Genomic DNA, 21,964 nt, shown 5'->3' on the forward strand with positions numbered 1-21,964 from the left:
TTATTACAGCCAAGTCTAAAATGTTCTAAATAACTTGTCCTTGATCCGGCTTTGAACGAATTTTTTCTAGCCAGTTGGTCCAGCATATCATCGCCATATTTTGTAAAGTTGCAATAAGCTATGGTGTCCAGAAGCTTTTTTCGATTATCTTGAATTATTATATCAGGATGCATAGTGCTCAAAAGCAGAACATTTTTGTTTTTTTTCCCTTGATATACAGTCGGCGTGGCAGTATTATCCTTCAGAATTTTGTGTCATATACATTACCACTATCCGCCTTGAGGCGAATTATTCAATTCTGCGAGTAATTCCAAATCTGTCATATATTTTCTCACCGAATGTTGCGACATTTTCAAAGCAAAAATCACCAAGAAAAAGCACACCTTTCACGAAAGAACAAGATCCAAACCAAAGAATGTAATCATGTGCAATGACAAAATAAATTAAGTTACTACGAAAATTACCAACCATCTTAGTGGAAATTGTGTCTAGATGTTGACAGTATGGGGTATCAGGTAATTTTAATTATTTCGAGAATTTTTGAAGCGATTTTATTGCAGCGGTCAAATGACCACACTCCGTCTTTCTAGGAAGACATCTCCACACAGGTGACGAACAGTCCTGTTGAATTGCGATTTTTTCCACATACAATCAAGAACAAATAAATAATTGTCACGAAGGATAATGACGAAATGCTTTATAAAACCAGAGATATCAAGAATAAAAAATTCAAAAGCGGTCAAATGACCGCCTCCGTCGTTCTAGTGTTAAAAAGAGAGTGAAAATGTATGTGCCTTGAACAAAATAGTGAACATTTTTAACATAACTGTAACGTTTAGCAACAATCAATTTGTTTCTTTTTATTGTAACGAATTAGTTAACTCTGAAGACAAATCTTATAGCTCACATGTTACTTCAAGGGCGAGGGAAATTCTGTCTAAACAACCTTGGACTAAATTCTTGATATAAAAATGAGTAAATTGCATACAGGGTCCTTTCGAAATATATACAATCATTGTAACCATGGCATCAGGTATTGTAGTAATGTGGAGATATAGAAAAAACAAATTAAAAGTCGAATGAGGCAAAACCACCCTCGATGCGATACCACTGATCTACCTTTTAAATAGTAGGTGGAAAAACGTTCGAACAAAAACGATGTAAAACTTTCAGTTTCAATTAAAAACCAACTTTTTGGTGGTTATCATTCGTGCATGCATGCATTCATTCATCGTTAAAGGTTAGTGCGAAAAATTATTAGTTGTAGAAACAAATGGTGGTCCGATTTGTGGTAATGCTTCATACTTTTTATTCTGACAGATGTTTGGTACTTGCCACAACGATTCCACATTGTTTATTAAAACAAAAATAAGAGCAACTTAGGATGCTACTACCTTTTTACAATAAATGTAGACATGTTGTCCTTGACTAGCAATAGAGACTTCAGCACGTCGGAAAATGTTTGCATAGATACTTAAAAAAACTCTGAAAGTTCCACGAAGTGTAGCGACTTCTCCTTCCACTGATTGTTAAAGCTCTTCGATAGTTTCTGGACACTGTTGATTTCCATAAACTAACTGTTTCATCCAACCCCACAGACAAAAATTACACGGATTGAGATCGGGTAAACGCAGCGGCCAAGCTATTGGACCGTTTCTAACGACACACTGGTTAAAAAAATAGTTATTTGACCATTCAGTTACTGGCCTAGCAAAATATGGTGGTGCTCCATCATGCAAGTACCCGATTAGAACTCGTTCACTTAGAGGCACTTCCACATCTAGCTGCTCTTCCAACATATTGTTTAAAAACTCGAGGTACTGTGCCACGTTTAGTCTGTTTGGTAAAACATAAGGTCTAACAAAGCGGCCATTTACGATACCAGTCCACACATTTATGGAAAATCGTCGTTGAAATCGTACTTCTTGACGAGCGCGTGGATTTTCATCGGACCAAATGTAAGTGTTGTGGCTGTTGACATTGCGAGTGAATCATGCTTCATCTGTAAACAGAATGCAATGAAAAAAATTAGGGTCTTCCTAACATTGCTCCAACAACCATTCGCAGTAATTTACACGACTTGGAAAATCGGGGGCTCTAAAGCTTGCACTTTTTGAACGTGGTATGGATGTAGGCCTTGTTCTTTTAATGTTCGATGCACTACAAACTGTGAAACTCCAACTTCAGCTGTGAGTGCTGAAGTTGGGCTCTTCTTCGGCGCTGAATTTGTTCTTCAGCTTGCAGTATTTTTTCGGTCGATTGTGACTTTGAGGCTTGAAAGTACCATGATCTCGAAGATGCTATACCACTGATGTGAATGTTCGAGTACGCGGAATCGTGCAATTTGGAAAGCGCTCGATCCACAATTCGCAGAACAACCTGGCGTTTAAATTAGCCACACCATAAAGCATTACCATGTCGACACCCGCTCTAAATTAGGAAAATTGACCATTGGTCTAATCAAAGACGTTACCGGAGCACACGACGGCAACCAACTGATACATGACTGACCTTTATCGTGTTTTTGGACTTTGTTGATCAGTGGTCCGCTTTTTTGATTCTTAATCCTAGTCGTGAAGAAACACTACCAGTGGCGTGTATAACAATTTATATTTATTTTCAAATAATCTTTTGTAGGATTTGCGCTTAGGAACGTGAACTTTACACAGTGCAATAAATCTTGCTGTGAGCTATTCCCCATTTTTTTATTGCACGCATTTCGAAATCACCCTATATAAATTATAAACTGCAAATCTCGGTGTTAATTACAAACGAAAATATATACATATATACACCGTGAACAACGTGACAGTGGTGAACTGATATACTGCTTACTAATATCACTGCTAAGTAAATGCGTATTCATGACAAACTCTCATCATAATGTAATGTGACCGGCCATACATTTTAATCACTGTCAATTTCATGTAACTCTGCTAGGGAATCTAAAACTTCCAGGAAAAGCTTAGTGTTACCCGGAAGATATTTCGTAACTTGTATAAGACACAGCACAAATTAACTCCAAAAGTACGAGAAACACTTAAAGAAATATTCCTGAGGGATTAAACTATACAGGGCAGTTCTAAGATTAGTTGGCTCTATAAAAACTTTGGTAATATGGTAGTTTCAGGCCATTCTACAAAGATCAGGCGATAAAATAAAGCCGGGAGCAAATACTGCACCATTACGCAGGCAATAAAATGTTAAATAAGTAATTAAGGCCCTGCCAGAAATACTTTGAAGTTTTCGACGACTTCTACGCAACATTGTTAATGCACAATCGCACTCCCCATTTTCCGCTAATTAGCTATCAATATTGCACCGCATGGAGTAATTAGAAGGAACGGCAAAAACGTTTACGTTTGCGCGGAACGCACGTTTGAACAGTTGATAAAGAACTGCATTAATGCAGTCTCGTATTAGATGCAATATTAGAGCTGTTCGAATCGAATTCAGTTTCGATTGCGCTGCTCGAACACCCGCCGCTCCGAATGTAACAAGCCTTTTCATCATAATTTATTGGCCACCGGAGGATAACATTTTTATTTGTAGAGGCGCTTCATTCCGTAAATGGCCACCATATATTCCCTTGGTCGTTCTCATGACCGCGGCGAAATTCGCAAATAGTCGAAGAGATACCGTATCGTTGACAGCATGCTGGTGCAAATATGCACGCGAGACACAAAAAAATATACGTGACGGTGTTTGTGCATGATGGTGTCGACCTGGTCTGATTAACTTCATGTCGACCGGGATGGTAATTACGCCTCCGGGGAACTTCGCTGGAGCCGTCGCCACTGATATATTAACGAAATTTAGGATTTCGTTCTCTGGGATGTATAAATTGATATCAGAGCATGATGTATAAATGCGTATATATATACACTTTACGATCAGTTATATTTTAACTCATGGGGAGGTACGGAAACGAACCCGAGTTATGCGTATTAATGCAGACGATTATCTTATGCTATGAAAATATCTTCGGACAGAGTAGCTCCTAACAAGTTACTTGTAGCTGACAAAATAACCTTCAACAAAACAGCTTCATGATAAAATGCTTCGAAAAACAGTTCCAAAATTAAAAACTTGGTCACAACCAAATGTGAAGATAAACCAATGTACTGTAACAATAAATTGATAAAAGTTGTTAAGAACCATAATTTTTCATAATATTTTTCTATACAGTTATGGTCAAAGCATAATCCAGTATCATTTTTTTTATAAACTTTTGGTAAAAAAGTCGTCGTTACCAAATTTTAGCTCAGAAGTTTTAGTGTAATTCAGAACTAACTCAATCTATGAAAAGCCGCCTATTATTTAATAACTACAAAACTTGCAACAAAGGCTAATGGGGCTTGCTTCAACTTGACATAAAGTCAACGTTACGTGATTAGGAAAAGCATGTGCTGCTCTGGATGATGCCATTTTAGATAATATTCAATATTATACAATTTCATAAAAAAAAGTTACATTTTGGTTAGCATTTTACCAACTAAACGATATTCATAAATACATCTAAAATTTCGCAACCATCACTCTAGTAGTTTCGGATCAAAATTTTAATGAGCATAAAAGTACAAATTTCAGCTGGCGATGTATCATCATGATGATAATCTCAAAGCATGTCCTAAATTTCGAAGCAGTTGTTTTAATAGTTCCTAAGATGAATTGATAAATCACACGCATAATATTTTGCATACGATTACCCTGCTTACGACAACCATGAGGAGTTTATAAAATTTCAATTGAAAAACATTTATGAGATAAATTTCTAAATTTTCTAGTACAGTTTTGTTTTTTTTTTTTTATATAGATATCAAAGGTAAAAAATAAAGACCAATTAATAAGCATGGAAGCGTATTAAGTATTTTATAAAATTTAGAAACAATTTATCTAAAAAGGTGACGTCATCAGATTGTTGAGGGGAAGAAGAAAAAAACTGTTTAAACATCTATAGAATAGTTTTACAGCAATCAACCTCATTAGTTTCGAAAATTACGTGTTTAATAAATATTGCAGCAGGCGAACGACACACAACAGGCAGACTGAAACAAAGACTTCGTTTTTCATATCTTGGAGCTATGGACCATGGTAAAACATTAAATTAGCAATTCATCAAGTGGCTGTTATAATATCATCGTAGTTTACGCGATGGATATAAAAATTAATTGATTAATAAGAAAAATACCGTTACAAGGATCTACAACTCACAACAGGAACATTTTAAATACAAATAGCAAATTTCTAACACTTAAAAAACAATAGTTAATTTTTAAGACGAAAACGAAAATTAATAGAGACTGTCAAAGATGCGACTTTTGTAAAACCTATTTTTAAATAACAACCCGTTAGAATGTATCTAGTATTAGTATTGTAACATAAATATAATGTTACAATAACATCATCGTGACATTTCGTCTAGTATTCACTTTTTAAATGAATGCCAATGACGTGACTTTGAAAATCTCAAATCTCAAAACTATTGTTAATCAAAAAGAATAATTAAAAAAAATTGGTCGAAGATTATTTCGACAGAAATTTCCTGGCCCATGAAGTACAATACATCAAATCCAGCTATTTCGAAAAGTGATAAGATTTGATTTTACGAATTTTATTTTGTTATGATAACCCTTACAAGTAAAATAAAGATATGTGTGTAATGTTCAAGTAAAGGTAAAGAAGGGTGCTATGCCTTTGTTTCAAGTGAGTTTTTCCATTACAAAATATTGTGATGACATCATCAACATTTTTGCAAAGACACGTACCTACAGGGTTGCTAAAAAGTATGCAAGCAGTCGAATACCCGGAGAACGGTTTAAAAAGAATCATTGTAATTTCGTACGCAAGTAAAAGTATTTGAACTCTATCCTCTAAAATATTATTAAAATTTCCATCAACATTTATTTTGGATATACAATGCCAACTTGGGTTTTTTAAATGGGGTGATGGGCCAAATTTAATATTTTTTGAAAAATGTATTTGTGTGTAACCATGGCCGACTTCATTAATATACACTAACGTGTATATACGGCCGTTTCAATTTCTTAAAAATTTGTTCCCGCGTAGTAATCCATGGGTACATAAGCATACGCCACCCACGGCAATGTCTTGAACTAAACTGTCACTACTGTCAGAAATTTTCTTTGACAATTTTCAAATCCAAAATAATTTTGGGCATGAATTATTATCGTTGTTAATAAAACTAGGTCTTTATAATATGGGAAGAAAGTGTATGATTTGTGGTAATACACAGAATCCACTTTTTGGAATTCCTGCGGAAGTAGATCTTAGAAACAAATGGTTTGAATCACTTTCAAAATTTTGTGGTATTTCATAAAACAAGTTCCTCAAAAAATATTTTATTCGAATTATTTTAGATCTGACCAAGATAAACGATCATACTGTTGTGTGTTCCAAACATTTTGCAACAGAATGTATTGTTAGAAGCGCAAAAAGTACTCGTCTTAATAAACAAGCGGTTCCGTTTATATTCGTATGTACATAAAAATCTACGTACCTCACATAATCTATAAATCTTTGTCATCATTCCAGAATCCTACTGATCCTGACATTTCTAGTACCCAACCAACAAATCCTTTTTTAGAAGACACTCATCCAACTTCCGTTTCCTCATTCCAAAATGCTAATAAGGAAACTAATGTTTCCACATGTGATGATTTAAGTGCAAAGGATAAACAAGAACTTAAAGATCTCAGGTACCACAACAAAGTTTTAAAGCAACAATTGAGTAGAATGAAACGAAAGAATTCTGAATGTTTATCAAAAATGAGAGAGTTAGAAGAAAAAGTAAAAAATTTGGATGCTTTAAAAATAACCAAAATTATAGAAGACGCAAACAACGCAGATGAAAAGTCAATATTTCTTTTGGACTTGATAAAAAATCACTATAAAAAAATACCTAGGTGGTCAGAAATGTCTCTTCGTCTGTGTACTGTCTGGAGATTTTGTTCGCCTAAAGGTTACAGATTTTGCCACAATAACTTACTAAAACTGCCTTCAAAATCGACTATATCCAGATTCCTTGGAGACTTTCATGGTCAAAATAAGCTGATCCAAGAGCGATTGTGTGCAGAAATTGGTCAATTAAAAAAGCCAGTTGAAAGGATCTGCTCCTTAATAATGGACGACATGTCCATAAAAGAAAAAGTTCATTACTGTAGGGCAGAAGATCGAATTTATGGCTTAGAGACAACAAGTTCTACTCGTGTTGGAACTAAGCCAAATGTAGCCAACAAGATGCTTTGTTTTGTGGTGCAGGGATTGAGTACTAGATATACAATACCAGCAGGGTATTTTTTCCACTCGTCGTTAACAACTCAGGAATTATATTTATTAACAAAAAACATTTTACAACTTCTGACAAACTGCGGCTACATTGTGATTAGATTTGTTACAGACAATATTTCAACAAATGTCGCCCTCTTTAAAAAATTTGGAAACGGATCACTGAAAAATTCCATTAATCATCCCATTCTGGAACATATTCCACTATTTTTGAGTTTCGATTTCTGCCATGCTCTAAAAAATGCACGAAATTTGTTTTTAGACCATGATATGTATTCTTCTCAAGGCAAAATTTCATCATGTTACCTCAAATTATTGTATGATTTGCAGAAGGGAATGCCAGTAAAGCCTGTCAGATATTTAACAAAGAAGCATCTATTTCCATCAAACTTTGAAAAAATGAATGTCCTAAGAGCAATCCAAGTTTTTTCACCTACTGTAACCTCTTCTTTAAAATTTCTAAAAGCTGCAGGGGACGATCGCTTTGTAGACGCTGATGCCTCTATATTCTATATGGAAAACATGTACCATTTTTTTCAGGTGCATAATGTTTCAAGCAGAGATCACTATCTTCGTTCACTAGATAGCAGTATTGCACCATATGTGCATATTTCAGATGAACGTCTTGACTGGTTAAATGTCACATTTCCGAAGTATATTGACGATATCCAGAAGACTTCTGTAGATGTTGGATTTAAAGGTCTTACTAAGGAAACAGCTCATGCGTTACAATTCACGGCAAAAAGCACATACCTCTGTGTAAATTTTTTGCTAAGCCAGGTTGGCTTCTATTATGTTGTAACGCGATCCTTCAGCTCAGACGCAGTAGAGGCCATGTTTTCACATGTAAGACTGAAAGGTGGTTCTAATGATGCCACAGATGCCAGAGCTGCAGATTATGCATTAAGGCAAATTCTTCGTTGTGGGATTGTTAAAGCTTCCCATTCCTCAAACACTGCTGAAAATGTTAACTATATTAGTCCTGCAAATATTTTAAATTTACAAGAAAACAGAGAGAGCTTTACTAAGCACACAGAACAACTCATATTTCAAATTGAAGTACGAAGAAATATTCACAATCTTAAGAAGTGCATCATACCTGATAATAATATTTTCTCAGCATCAGTAGCTTTCTTGGCAGGATACATAATAAAAAAATTAGAAGATTTATTTCATTGTGATGAATGTTTAACACCTCTATTATGTACTAGCATTCCAGGTCCTTTGCTACAATTGATTGCCATTCAAAACCGAGGAGGTTTAGTCTATCCCAAAGATATCTTTGTTGGTATTATTCAGCTGATAGCTGAAAGCATCCAGCAAATGTTGCCATTTCTACAACATGATAATCCTGGTAAATACATACTTGAAGAACTGTATCCACACCTTGTGCAAAATCCCATTTTCGTCTGTGCAAATCACAGGGATTCTGTGTGCAAATATATAATCAAAACGACTGTAAAGCCAGTTCTCAGCAATCTTTGCTTGGAGACCACAGATTCTGTCAAGAGATTTGCATTAAATTTTAAACCTAAAAGTGGAAAAGTATTGAAATTGTAACTTTACGTTAATATTATTGTTTTACTTACTGTGTTTTGTGATAAAATTAAAAAAAAACCTTATTATCTGAACCAAACTGCTTTTTTTTATGCTTCGAGTAAAATTTGTTGTCAATGTCAGTTTCAACTCGACAATTAATTTGACAGAAATAGCACGAGATCTGTCGTTTGAGGGCGCCACAATATGCACTAGGCGGCGGAACATTTTTTCTAATGGAAAATCAAAAATTGAAACGGCCGTATATACACGTTAGTGTATATTAATGAAGTCGGCCATGGTGTAACAGATGCCTTTCTTTATTTGCACTAAAAATAAAAAAACATTAAAATAATAAAATCTGGAAAATGTGAAATTTATTTGTCTTAGGAAATGTTCCTTACCACTTGTGGGTTGACAGAAAAATTAAATAAAAATTAATAATAATTATAAAAATAACACACTTAACTGAAATGTGTTCCATTACTGACTGCAGAAAAAAAGCTTTTTTAAAAAAAAATTAAATTTGACCCCTGGTGCTATTTAAAAAAAATTAAGTTGGCATTGTATTTCCAAAACAAATGTTAATGGAATTTTGATTAATGTTGTTAATAAGGATACAGTTCAAATACTTTTACTTGTGTATAGTGGCCGTCAAATTTTATCGAATGCTTCCTGGGGCGCGGTCGTGCTGCCACTCATTGCAGTGATTAGGATGGTTATAATTTTTATTACTCTCCACTTGTGGGCCCTTGCGGAACAGGGATGTAATCAGAAAAATTTCTAAGCAAGTTTATAAATACTCCTACCGGTGATACATCTTGCGTTCAAAACAATGTTTGGGCACAGCATATCTCTTATTTAAGTACTACCCTGTACCAACTGAATGGCATGCGGCATCCGGCCCAAATTTATGGCATCTATAAGCTGTGGTTAGGCGTTTATTGAGCGCTTGAGGCGTTCAGCTTATTATGACGGCCACTTTACCAAATTTCAAATTGTTATAAAGCGTTCTCGCAGTATTCAACTGCTTCCATACTTTTCAGCAACCCTGTATAGCAATTTGGATAGATGACAATAACAGTACTGTATTCCCAAATTTTTGGGAAAATGGAGTGAGCCGTTCTTGATTCTTGATTTAATCAACTAAATAACAAAATAATTTAATCACGTCCACCAGGCGTACTTTCTTTAGCTGACGCTTAATAAGTAACAATGGCCTCTCACCAATAATAACAACATGAAGTGTTTATGCTTATACATCGGATGAGTATCACGTATAAATTAGTTTGATTTGAATGAGTTTGTCACCTCAAATCAGAGAATTAAAATTATTAATTAAGCCACAATCAAACAAAATGTTCTGATTATTATTATTATTGTTCTTATTTAATCATTATTAAATAAAGACGTGCCTATTCTCACATTTTCGAGAAAATGGGGTGATTCGTTCTCAATTTGATCAATAAAAAATTAGAGAGTGCTTGATTTTATGAAATTTATTTTATCTGACCAAAAAATGAGGTAGGGTGGTTAGACATATGTATTTTGATTAAAAGTGTACCCTGCTTGCGATAGCGTTGAAACATCTTCAAGATTTCAAAGCATTCGATTATGTAGTTCCTACTTTAATCCACAAAGTAAATTGAGTCATTCACTAATTTTTTGAGTCACCCTGGATAAGCACTTCTAAAAATTTGAAGATAATCACAACTATAGACTCATAATATTTGCACATTTTCGATAGAATTTATTCCGTAAAATTTTGAGATGACATCATCAATTTTTTGGGGGGATAAACAGACACATTTTTATTAAAAAATTACCGTGCTTTCTACGATAATTTTAAAACGTATGCAAAATTTCGAAACATTGAGTTTTAGAATCCCAGATTTAATCTATAAAATGAATTGACTCATTTATTAATTTCTTTGAGTCCTCCTGAATAAACAATTCTTAAAATATGAAGCCAGTGATAAATCACAAAAATACACTATTCTCCATATTTGCAATAGGATTGATTCGGTAAAATTTTAAGATCATTAATTTATTAAGATTTTTAATTTTTTGGGAGGCATAAAAGATATATTTTACTACTTTTAAGATAGTTTTAAAACATCTGCAAGATTTGAAACCATTCGATTTTGCACTTCCTGATTTAATCCATGAAATCAATTAACTCATTCATTAATTTTTTTGAGGCACTGTATGAGAAATTCTAAAAACAGGAAGGCCATGATAAATTACAAGTATAGGATCAACATATTTTGCACATTTTCGGAAGTTTGGTTAGCGTTCTACCGTCTACATGATATTCGTAATACACATAAAATTTTACAACATTCGGCGCGGTAGTTTCAGAGATGATCTGTCTAATAAAAATCCATACGGATGGCGGACAGACAGGCAGACAGACAGACGGAAATCGTAGACCTATGTTTTCGTACTCTGTAGGTCATAGAACCATCGAGAAAATATGAAAGTAACAGTCGCCCGATGGACTGGATTACAATACTTCTTTATTTTATGCTCGAGAAGTAAAAATCAGAAATGTTCAAACAAACACTGTCGAATTTAAGCTTGCTGGAAGCGACTTTATTTATTTCTAAGACAATTAACTTAACAGGCCTACTACTGGCAGTTTTTAGGTCGCTTTAGTATTTATACGTAAGAAATCGATACCGGCGGACAGCCTGAAATTTTTTATTGCTTGTCCTCGGTAACTGAATCGGCTAATACGAATAAACTTCAGCTCTATGCTTTTTATTCGACCCTTATATGTTTGACATCTATGTGTTTCGTTTTTGTGTTTTGTGTATTTATTTCAAAAGGTTATTTTTGAGATCATAACTTTCATTTCTTAGTTCCTTTATTTGGTGTACTTTTCTACTTTTTAAATTAAGTTAACAATCACCATGTTTCTTACAATATTTGTCAATCTTGACAATCAAAGTAAAAATACGAACTACATTAATTCCCAGCTGTAGTCACACACAAACGTCTTTTTCATGAACATTTTTAGGAGACGTGGGTGGTTTAATGTGGTAGAAATGTATGTAGTTTAGTGTCACTTAACGTCAAAGGAATGTGTAAATCCACATCGTGTCTGTCTTTTGTGTGATTTTATTTTGAGACTTAAATGTAGTGCCCAAAGCTTTTGACAAATCAAGCGTAGGGTATTGTTGCGAATCCACTTTGTCGGTAAGTTTTGTCTACTACTTTAAAAGTCTCAGAATACGAAGCACATTTAAAAAGCAAGTCAAAAAATAATATTCTAAATAGTTTTTAAAAGTTCTAATCGATGTTATAAACATATAAAGATATTAGGAGACGAACCATCAGTGAATTTACAATTTTCATTTGATAAAAATGACAGTTTTTCGAAATATCTAAAATTGACAGCCTATGTACTTGACTCCTTGCTAGCAGATATTTCTTATAACCACTGGTACTGCCAGATCTATGCCATCGGTTTCAATAATAATCACTGGATCTAAAGAGAAAGGAAGACACTCCCCACAATTTCTTGTCTGTGTAAATATGCTCTACATTGGAAAGAAAATGTGGGGATTGTAGCACAATGTACAACATAAAAATCTGGTAATGGAGTCAAACATTTCACATCAGAATTAACACTACATTAGACGTTATATTGAAAACTAACAAACTGAACCATTTTAGTCGAATAATAATCCTTTGGCAGGATTTATGGAATGTGTTGTAAACCGTCTAAGTGGACCTAATTCTGTTGTTAATTTCACAACTGATACGTTCGCACCAATTTGATAACATGTATATAATGCTACTACATTGCTAGTGGAACTGCAGTGACAGTGGGTACAAACAGCTACTTCCCAAATAATTTCTAATTACAAAACATTTTCGTCGTTAGCTTGTAATGGCAAAATTAAATTTGTAAATATATCTATTTTTTCACAAAATGACGTGTGGTAAAAAAGTCCTGACTCCTGACAGATCCTAATAACCTAATTACATCATTGCATTCTACGTGTACCATAAATATATTTACGAAAAAAATTCATAGACGCCACAAATTCCTAAGAAATTGTGAGCAGAGTTTTCAAAAATTTGAGAATATTATGCTTTCGGACAGAAGACAGAAGTTTACGGAAATTTTATCTACTAAGGGTATTGCAAATTTCAGTAAGACTTCCGCGAAAAACTCATTAGCATTTCGTATGTCCGCTATTATGACAATTTTATTCTCGAAGATCGCAATACATTTATTTGGATGTATATTTAACAAGACTCAGTTGAAATTGGTAAGTACTTCATAACCGTCATAAATAACACAAAACTTGAAACTAAAATCAAAAATGAACATACTGTTACATTGATCGAGATGGCTTCTCTCAACAGTCGCTGGACTCGACTCGAATGACTAATAATCCTCGTTTCCGAAGGTGGCCTCTATTTAACCCCATCCTGCCTTTCTAGAGGTTTCGTGATCGAGGTCTTTCTAGAATGGCCATAGCGACTTCCGCTTCCAGGCTTTGCTTTAGCGAACACCGCCCGCCCGCCGTCACCGACAATGAGTCACCCATCATAGCCGCACATAGAAAACCCATAGGCGTCGTACCGGGACGGCGTATGGGTTTGTTTCATAACAGTACAATAGACGTACCTAATTAAAGTGAGTGGAAGCACACCGCACCAATGATGGATGATTATTCCTATTCTTTTTTCGATTCTGTGCTGTACGGGTCATTGCATATAAGACATTATGCCTGACGGTTTTGAAAGAACTGCAAACAAACGAATTAAAACGAACTAATTTTCTATAAGATACAAATCGGTGTAACAACGAATCGGCTGTCACCCATAATCCTCTCAAATTGACACGGTCATCAATGAATACGAATTTTTAATAGAAAGCACGATATATATCTCAACACTGAAAGAATTTACAGATCAAGAAAGAGATGAGTAGGATATTGTTGATTAAGCAGCAGTTGCGGTGGTGGTAACTCAAAACAGCAAAACGTATAGTTTTACAGAATAGCCTGGAAGATGTATCCAGTTTCTGAAAATTAATAAATTACTGACGTACTGACGTACTTCTGACGAGGCTGTGGGCAAATAAAATACACTGCAGACTGCGATTTCAAGAAACTTAATTTCACTGCCAGATCCCAAAAACCAACACCAACAAATTGTGCATAAAGTAGAAACTTTGGAGACTATAATTCAGAATTTGTATAGGTTTTTACACTGCTGTTAGCAATTACGTGTCGAAAGTGTTAACAGAACTGCGATTAGACAGCTGAGAATTCTAACAAGTGTGTAACCAGCTTACGTGATTTTTGCAGCACCATGTTGTGCTTACACAAACAAAAATAGTCTATAAGTCCAATAGTGAAATTTTTTATGCTCTAGGTCAGCTGCTCGAGGGTTAACTACACTTGACACGGCCACAATTTTAGATAGTGCTACCAACCGGCGTCTCTTTTTAAACAAAATAAATATTAGTCCGTTGAGTTCATTATGTCACCATGTGTTCACATTGCTATTTAAATTTTCACAATATCGCAAACATCAAAGCGCCACCGCGTACTGCAAATAAATAACATCAAGTTCACCTTCAGGTGATGAAACAATCCACAACCGTTCGATGTCGAGTTCTTCAACTAGGATACTTTCCAGAGCAATATAAAATGCATTACAAAAGTTTGAATGAATTGAATTGAAGAAATATATTGTTTTACATGAAATTGTGCCACTGTTTGAATCCCAGGGGATCTGTCGCTAAACTCGATGGATTAATAAACAAGTTGACAAAAGGCTATTAATTTTGCGTAGAGAAGAAACGGTTAACGATAACCTAACACCGCTATAAAGAAACTTGCAAGTACTTGGTCTAGCAGTTTAAGAGAAGTTCTCCCGGTATCAATAGCACACTTTACTAATCGAGTCATTTCCTTTGGGAGCAAACGAAACAAATTCCGTAAGTTCAATACAAGATGCTGCTATTAAGATATTGTAAAAAAATCCATGCAGAACTCTGCTGTTGGCAAGCCATGCAAATACCAACCTATTACATGACTGCCTATCACCGTTTTATATTTCCTTATGACTCTTATGAAATGAGTTATGGATGTGTGATAGGTACAAATGCTCAAATTGTTAGTTTAGATTTCAAGTAAGTAAATTTTCAAAAATAGTCTGTGGACGGGCTAAACGCGAATTAAAGGCAAAATAGAATAATTTTAACATATTAATATGTATCAGACATTACTCTGCGAGCTTTACCAAACTAATACATTCTTTAAAGAGTTTTTTTAAAGATTCAAAAAAATAGTTGGAGAAATTATTTTTTAGTTCATTGTTGATAAAATAGAGGTTGCACTGTCAATGACAAAGGGGTTTACGTCGTTTGATTACCACTCAAGCGGTCCAAGACAAATTATTCAATGATAAAAGGATCAATTAAATTACAGCAATGTTAAAAAAGAAAACTAGTACGTAAGCTTGTCTATGTCAGATATTAAAAAAGTCTGATTTCTGTGGAGTCAATGTAGATATTACAGATTTAATTATAACTTTTTTATTGGAATAATTTCTCAGTTCAAGACAAACTTTTCTTAGCATGGATTGTATTTATTTTTTTACACATTTCGATGAACATATGACACACATTAGACTTTTTAATAAAAAGTGACTTCTGTCAAATGTTTGGAGTTCGTCAATAAGCTCCTGATGGCGTCACTAACAGTTGTATGTTAACAAGTTTGTTACGCCAAGACTGCATCCTCTAAGTAGTAATATCAGACAAGCTGCGTCCAAATCTAATATTATCAAGCGGTAGTGTGTCTAATGTCCGCTCAAACCCGGACTTCTCTAGACTCAGTATCCCGCAGTGTAACAGAGCTCCAGCAGGCTATTCTATCCTCAGATAACTTTTACTTACATTGGATTAAATCTGTATTGATCCTCTTTCTGGTCCCACTGAGCTGCAAGTTATTCCGATAAATTCTGGGGATATTTTTCTGAACAATAAACACTCAATTTGAAGCCTCCTTTAACCACGCAGTAGAATACTAACTCGTTACGATTTTATTGTTAATGTGCAAAGAAATTTCAACCGTAAGATTATCACAAAATTACGTTTACTTATTTCAACATTTTTTTTTTGTTGCATCTCTGAATATGTGCAAATGTGTAAAATAAGTCGTCGCAATTAGAGTTATTACGCTAAAGTTACAGTCGGCAGCAGGATCCGGTAACACTGGCAATATATTACAGGATATACAAGCAACTCGTGGTTTGCGGTCAACTCCTCACCGTCTATGGCCAGCATACTTGTACTTTGTTTATAAATTTCTAATTCCCTGCTATAAATATGACCGATTTATCGTAAATTACCGACTCAACCTACACAGGAGGTCGGTGCGAACTGTTCTCGCTTTAAATTTAATTATCAAATACTATAAATTCCAACTTCTAATTTATTTTCTGGAATTAGTTCGAGGTGACATTAGTTAAGCGCCCGAGTCCAAGATGTTCCTGTGAGAGCGGTGCACTGTAATGTTTCCGATAGTTTCAAGCTGAAATCTTGAATTATATCAAAACTCTACTTCATAAAATCCAAATCATTACAACAAATATTACGTGCATTACATTCTTATCGACAAAACATTCAGAATTTTTTAAAGAAGCTTAACATTTTTTGTACATATTTGAACGAATAGGTATAAGATGCAAAAGTATGCAATTTATTGAAAAATGTCTTTTTAAATTTTGTTGTCAAGTCCGTACATGTTTTTTCTTTTTTTTAATTAGAAATATAATTATAACGACACATTACTCACACTAAAAATGTCAGTAAATATTTAATTAAATGCTTAAAAATAAACACCATAGTATGTGATTTCATATGCAAAGAGTGTAATACATTAAACGATGAAAAGTTGAAAATTTTTTTGGTAACTACTTTCAAATCTTAATTGATATGTCGATGTTCAAAATTCTAGCAATCTCTATTTTTGAAACGAAATTTTGGCTCCCAAAGTTGTGAGATTATCAGTATTTTATTCAAATGACGATATTACTTTTGCTATTTTTGAAAGTGTATTGAAAATTGCGTAATAATCATTTTCTAGTAAATAGCTATTAAATAAACAAAATTCACAAGTTTCGAAAGTGTTTCCAGCCGCGTTGAATGGCGATAATTTAATAATTATAGTTAAACAACAAAAGGAGCAAAACTACGTAAATTTAAAATCAAATTACAAGATACATATACGGATGTTTCATTTACGCAGTTTACAAACAAAATTTCGTGATGTTAAAAACGTGATCACTGTTTTTGAATTTGTTTCAACATTGCATGAAATTATTTTTTTCTGTGCAAAATATGTATCATAGCACTTTTTTTTAAGTTATAGGACAGTCGAAAATGTAAATGTAATCCACAGAATATCAGTACCATTTTTGACAAGACAACAGAATTTTCGGTATTCTATAGTCTATACATAATATTAATTTTAAGAACGGTCCTCTAAAAGTGGAATTAGTTAAAGATGTTTGAAATTGCTAATAATATGTCCATTTAGGTAATATGTACTCCAAAGCATAAAAGAAAATTGATGAAGTTATAAAAGTTACAGACAACGGAACATATTTCAGCATGTTAACATTTTTTAAGAGTCATTATCATTAATTATATCTATATATTATGCCAACTGGTTAAGTAATTAATATAAATTTTAGATTACGTACTTTTTGGAAGGCATGGCACGTACACCTTTATACCATTTGTAGTCCATGGTAATAGTGAAGAATATTACCACCGTGTAAACTGGTGCACACTGTAGATGCAAACTGAGTCTTTGAAATTTTGAAATGCACCATGTTGTTTAATAGTAAGGAAATTCTTTAATAATGTGTTTGCGGAAAACTAATATAATATAAGTGGCATATCTTTTTGTTGCATCAAGTTTTCGTTATTATTACTTATAATATCCTAACCCAAGTAATAGGCAAGGTTTAAACGTGGTAGAAATAACTGATTGAAAAGCATCTTTTAGTTTGGTTAAGTGTACAGTTAAAAATATTTACTCTGTTCTTAATATTGATATCTACAATTAAAAAGCGTTTGTACAAGAGACGAGCTGATTCCACACGTACGTAGTGTGTTCAAACTGAAAGTGTGTTTAATATGAGCATTTGCTCTGTTAATTTTGAATTAAGTATTAAAAAGTATTCTAGGGCATTCTATTACTCCAGTAATTATTATTATTTTAAATTACAATGCTCAATACATCTAGTGAGCAGAGAAGATATTCAGAATTCTAGGAGTAGTTCTAAGTTGGTAAACACCATCTAATGTATATACTGCTGTTTGCAGAAATGTACTTTGGTTTCGTTTAAGACCAGAAATATCAACATTGTAAATAGGAGAACATACAACTGAAGTATACTCTAGACGAGATCTACAATATGAACAAAATTTTCAGTGTTTTTATGTTTGCAAACCCCTAAAGACTTAGGAAGAGTCGGAATCAAACTGGTCCGGTACAACTTCAGGTTTAGTGAGAACAGTGCCATCAATTATAATACAATCATCCAAAATACTTACAATTCATGACAAAATATTTTTGTTATCTGAAACTAAGAAATTATATAATTATAAAACAAGGTTGTTGAGTTAGAAATGCAAGGAAAATTTTAAATACGTTACATAATGTAAAAGAGACTAGGTATTTTTTACTAACAAGACACTATAATGTACAGTGTATGGAAAATTGCACTCTCCCTCTATGATAGTGGCGTCCATCCGAGTGGAAAACGGTATAATGTAGAGAGTTTAACGGTATAAAACCTACAATATCTTTTAATTTTCCTGTCAACCGAATAAAGAAGAGCTTACAAACGACTAATATTTATGGTTTGCTTGTTTGATTTGGAATTTGCCTATCTATCTTTTCTTCAACTGCGAAGTATTCACTTAGTTGCTGTGAAACTAATTGTAAGTAATGTGGTATTTGATTCTCTCGTTCATAAAGTCAACGTTTTAGAGCAATAAAATCATAATTATATTTATAGACAGACAATGATATGTACATCGCACAGACACGTCATTAATTCATAATTATAATACGAAATAAAAAATTAGAGTAAAAAAATCTTGGTATTTTTATTTAATATACACAATTAAAAAAAACACTCATAAAGAGCAACTTATATAATATTCTAAATTTTTTAAATTAAATTTTCAAAAAATGTACTAACAATAATACTTTTCATATAAATCACATTAACACTTCTATGTTGATAGCAGCATTAAACTAAGGAAACCAACAATGCAGCCTGTTCTCATTTAATTATTCTATCGAGCATACAGAAAAAAATAAAGTAAAAGAAACGATAAAAAAATACTCTAATTATAAATCTGTACCTATTACTTTTAATACAGTATGCCACATAAGAGGTCTCATATTGAGCTTAGTGTAAATTAACAAACACATCTATACTTAATAGATGCTGTGCAAAATAAAAAATTGAAAAAACACAAAAGATGTATACAGATGTTATTGCCAACATATCATACATGTTCTTGCATACAACATGGTGTGGTACAATAGAAATCAAAAGAGAATTCGTGAAGAATATAATTTTTAAGGAATATAAAGCCGTGATTAAATTGCGAACGGCAGTATCTTCAAAGGATGGGCTCGGAAACAGCTGATACCTGTATGAAAAGTTACTAAAACAGTAATTATTATCATGGACAATGTCACGCTACCATTTCGGAAAGTTGAAGAAAAGAGCAACGAAATTACCAAATTAGCCTAGGTACCTACTCCCCTATAAACAGCGACAGCGAAGTCCTATCAGTACAAATAATGAATTTAACATAATTTTGTGTTGGAGATTGCATAGAGGTGTTTAACATTTGCCGCAGCACTATCGAATTTGCTCGATACAAACAAAAATTAGGGGAAGGTTATTTCGACAGAACTTCCCTTGGCCTTGAAATACAATAAAACATATCCAACTTTTTCGAAAAATCTTTGCAAGATTCCAAAGCCTTCGGTTTTGCAGTTTCTGATTTGATCTTAAAATAAATTAACTCATTCATTTCTTTTTTTTTTAGTGTTTCCGATAACCTTAAAATGTTTGCAAGGTGTCAGAGTATTCAGTTTTGTAATTTAAAAGTTAAGTAGTAAAATGTTGTATATTTGTGGAAAATAAATCAAAATATTATTACATTTTACAATTTAATTTTGAATCTGCTAAACCGAACGCTTTGAAATGTTGCAAAAGTTTAAATGTTATCGTAAACATGGTAATTTTTTAATCAAAATGTATTTGTTTATCCCCCTCCCCAAAATTAATGACGTAGTTTCAAAATTTTGACGACTAAATCTTATTTACAATAAGCAAAATATGGTGAGTCTGTCCTTGTGATTTATCATTGCTTTCATATTTTTTTCAATTGCTTATACAGAGTGATAAAAAATAATGAATGGATCAATTTATTCTATTGATTAAATCAAGAACTGCAAAACCGAATGCTTTGAAATCTTGTAGACGTTTAAAAGTTATCGTAAGCGTAGTAAATTTTTAATCAAAATGTTTATCCCTTCCAAAAAATTAATTACGTCATCTCCAAATTTTGCCGAATAAATCCTATCGATAATGTGCCAAATTCGATAAGTCTATACTTTGGATTATATTTTATAAAATTGCTGATACAGCATGACTCAAAGAAATTAATGAATGCGTCTATATATCTTGATTAAATCGAGAACGGCTGATTCTATAAAATTTGGGAATATAATACTGTTATTATTAGTATTACATTGCACCTACTGACGTCTCCTTGCAAAAATGTTGATGACGTCATACAAATTTTTTTTAAAGCAAAAACTCATTTAAAACATGCAACATACGCGTAGCAAGTTTCTTTATATTTACATAGTAGTAATGAGGAACGTTGACAGTATTCTTTACCTGGATTGATTGCTGCTTCGCCTAAAAATAAACAATAATGTCTTTCCTAATCATTAAAATTTTGAATTTTGATTGTTAAATAGGTAAAAATTCCATGTAAAATTCCTAGTAAAAACGGTATGTGCTGAATTTTACGGCATAGTGTTCTACTTGAAGGTAACGGAAAATTCATATTCAAAAGATATAGTTATGCCCTGACGTTCCACAGACAAATTTTGTTTTAATGGCTTCTTCTATTGTTTTATTGTTCCACCGTTTTGGTTATTTAAGTTTAACATTTAAATTTTGAATTTGGTTTTCGTTGAAAATCCCTTTTATAGTTCTGTTTTATACGTCGTCCTTATTTTTGTAATGTATTTACCACTTGCCCTTCTAACCTAGAAATTTTTGCTTTCAAGACATTAATTTCTTTTTCAGCACCCCGCGTTATTTTTTCTTGTAACTTTTTTTCATTTTGCAGTTTTTTGATGAAGTTGTCTTTTTCGAAAATAGTCTGCTCAATAACATTTTTTTTTATAAGAACCGGTCATTGTGACGTAAATTCAGCCACATATTATAAATTGTTGGAATTGCGTTGTCACATATTTTGCATTCACTTGAAATATAAAATTTTCTTTTTTTAAATGAACCTGTTGACCAAGGATTAGATGGAAAATACAGTTTTCGACAACAACCTCGCAGATGTAAGCCCTTTTACCAATTTTTCAAGATGGATATTGCATCTGTTCTTTCCATTTGTTAAGTAGGAATATCTTGTTTTCGAGGCATTTAAACAATAAGAAACTATTCGCTTCTGTATTTCTACAGTTTCGTACACAGCAGACGACGACTATTCTCTTCCACGTCTATGTAATAAATGACAATTACAAATTGTCAAAACATAACTCAAAACAAAACATCCGCAGCCAGCATAGCAAAATAAAATTTACCGTTAATTTTGACGTTTCGTGTCACAACTGTTTTCCAAAGTATATCTAATAAGCATTCACGTTCGGTAGAAGTAGCTGACAGAAATTTTTTTGTGGTTAGGTTGCAATCTTAAGATCACTAGAAATTAAAGATTGGCATCAACTGTCTAATTTTCTAATTCAAATGTCAAATCTGAATTTTCTAGAAAAAAAACAAAGTTTTTCGAATTTCAACA

General features: G+C 33.2%; 2 long non-coding RNA genes across 5 annotated transcripts; one reads left to right on the top strand and one right to left on the bottom strand.

Moving 5' to 3' along the window:
* Positions 1-6,152: 6,152 nt before the first annotated feature.
* Positions 6,153-6,491, top strand: LOC135130520 (uncharacterized). Its single transcript, XR_010280810.1, has 2 exons — positions 6,153-6,329; positions 6,381-6,491. It is a non-coding gene; the product is annotated as an uncharacterized LOC135130520 (long non-coding RNA).
* An 823-nt stretch (positions 6,492-7,314) lies between these two features.
* Positions 7,315-9,140, bottom strand: LOC135130092 (uncharacterized). 4 transcript variants are annotated; one of them, XR_010280672.1, is made up of 6 exons: positions 8,898-9,140; positions 8,695-8,839; positions 8,408-8,643; positions 8,062-8,266; positions 7,615-8,014; positions 7,315-7,542 (listed from the first exon to the last, which is right to left on the bottom strand). It is a non-coding gene; the product is annotated as an uncharacterized LOC135130092 (long non-coding RNA). The 4 variants fall into 4 exon arrangements; XR_010280674.1 differs by having other exon boundaries at positions 7,615-7,987; positions 8,408-8,614; positions 8,675-8,839; XR_010280673.1 differs by having other exon boundaries at positions 7,615-8,010; positions 8,408-8,614; positions 8,675-8,839.
* Between the last annotated feature and the right edge of the window lie 12,824 nt (positions 9,141-21,964).

Source organism: Zophobas morio, unplaced genomic scaffold (assembly GCF_036711695.1).
Source record: "Zophobas morio isolate AGI-343-1 ecotype UQ-CSIRO unplaced genomic scaffold, CSIRO_AGI_Zmor_V1 ptg000017l, whole genome shotgun sequence".
Classification (NCBI taxonomy): domain Eukaryota; kingdom Metazoa; phylum Arthropoda; class Insecta; order Coleoptera; family Tenebrionidae; genus Zophobas; species Zophobas morio.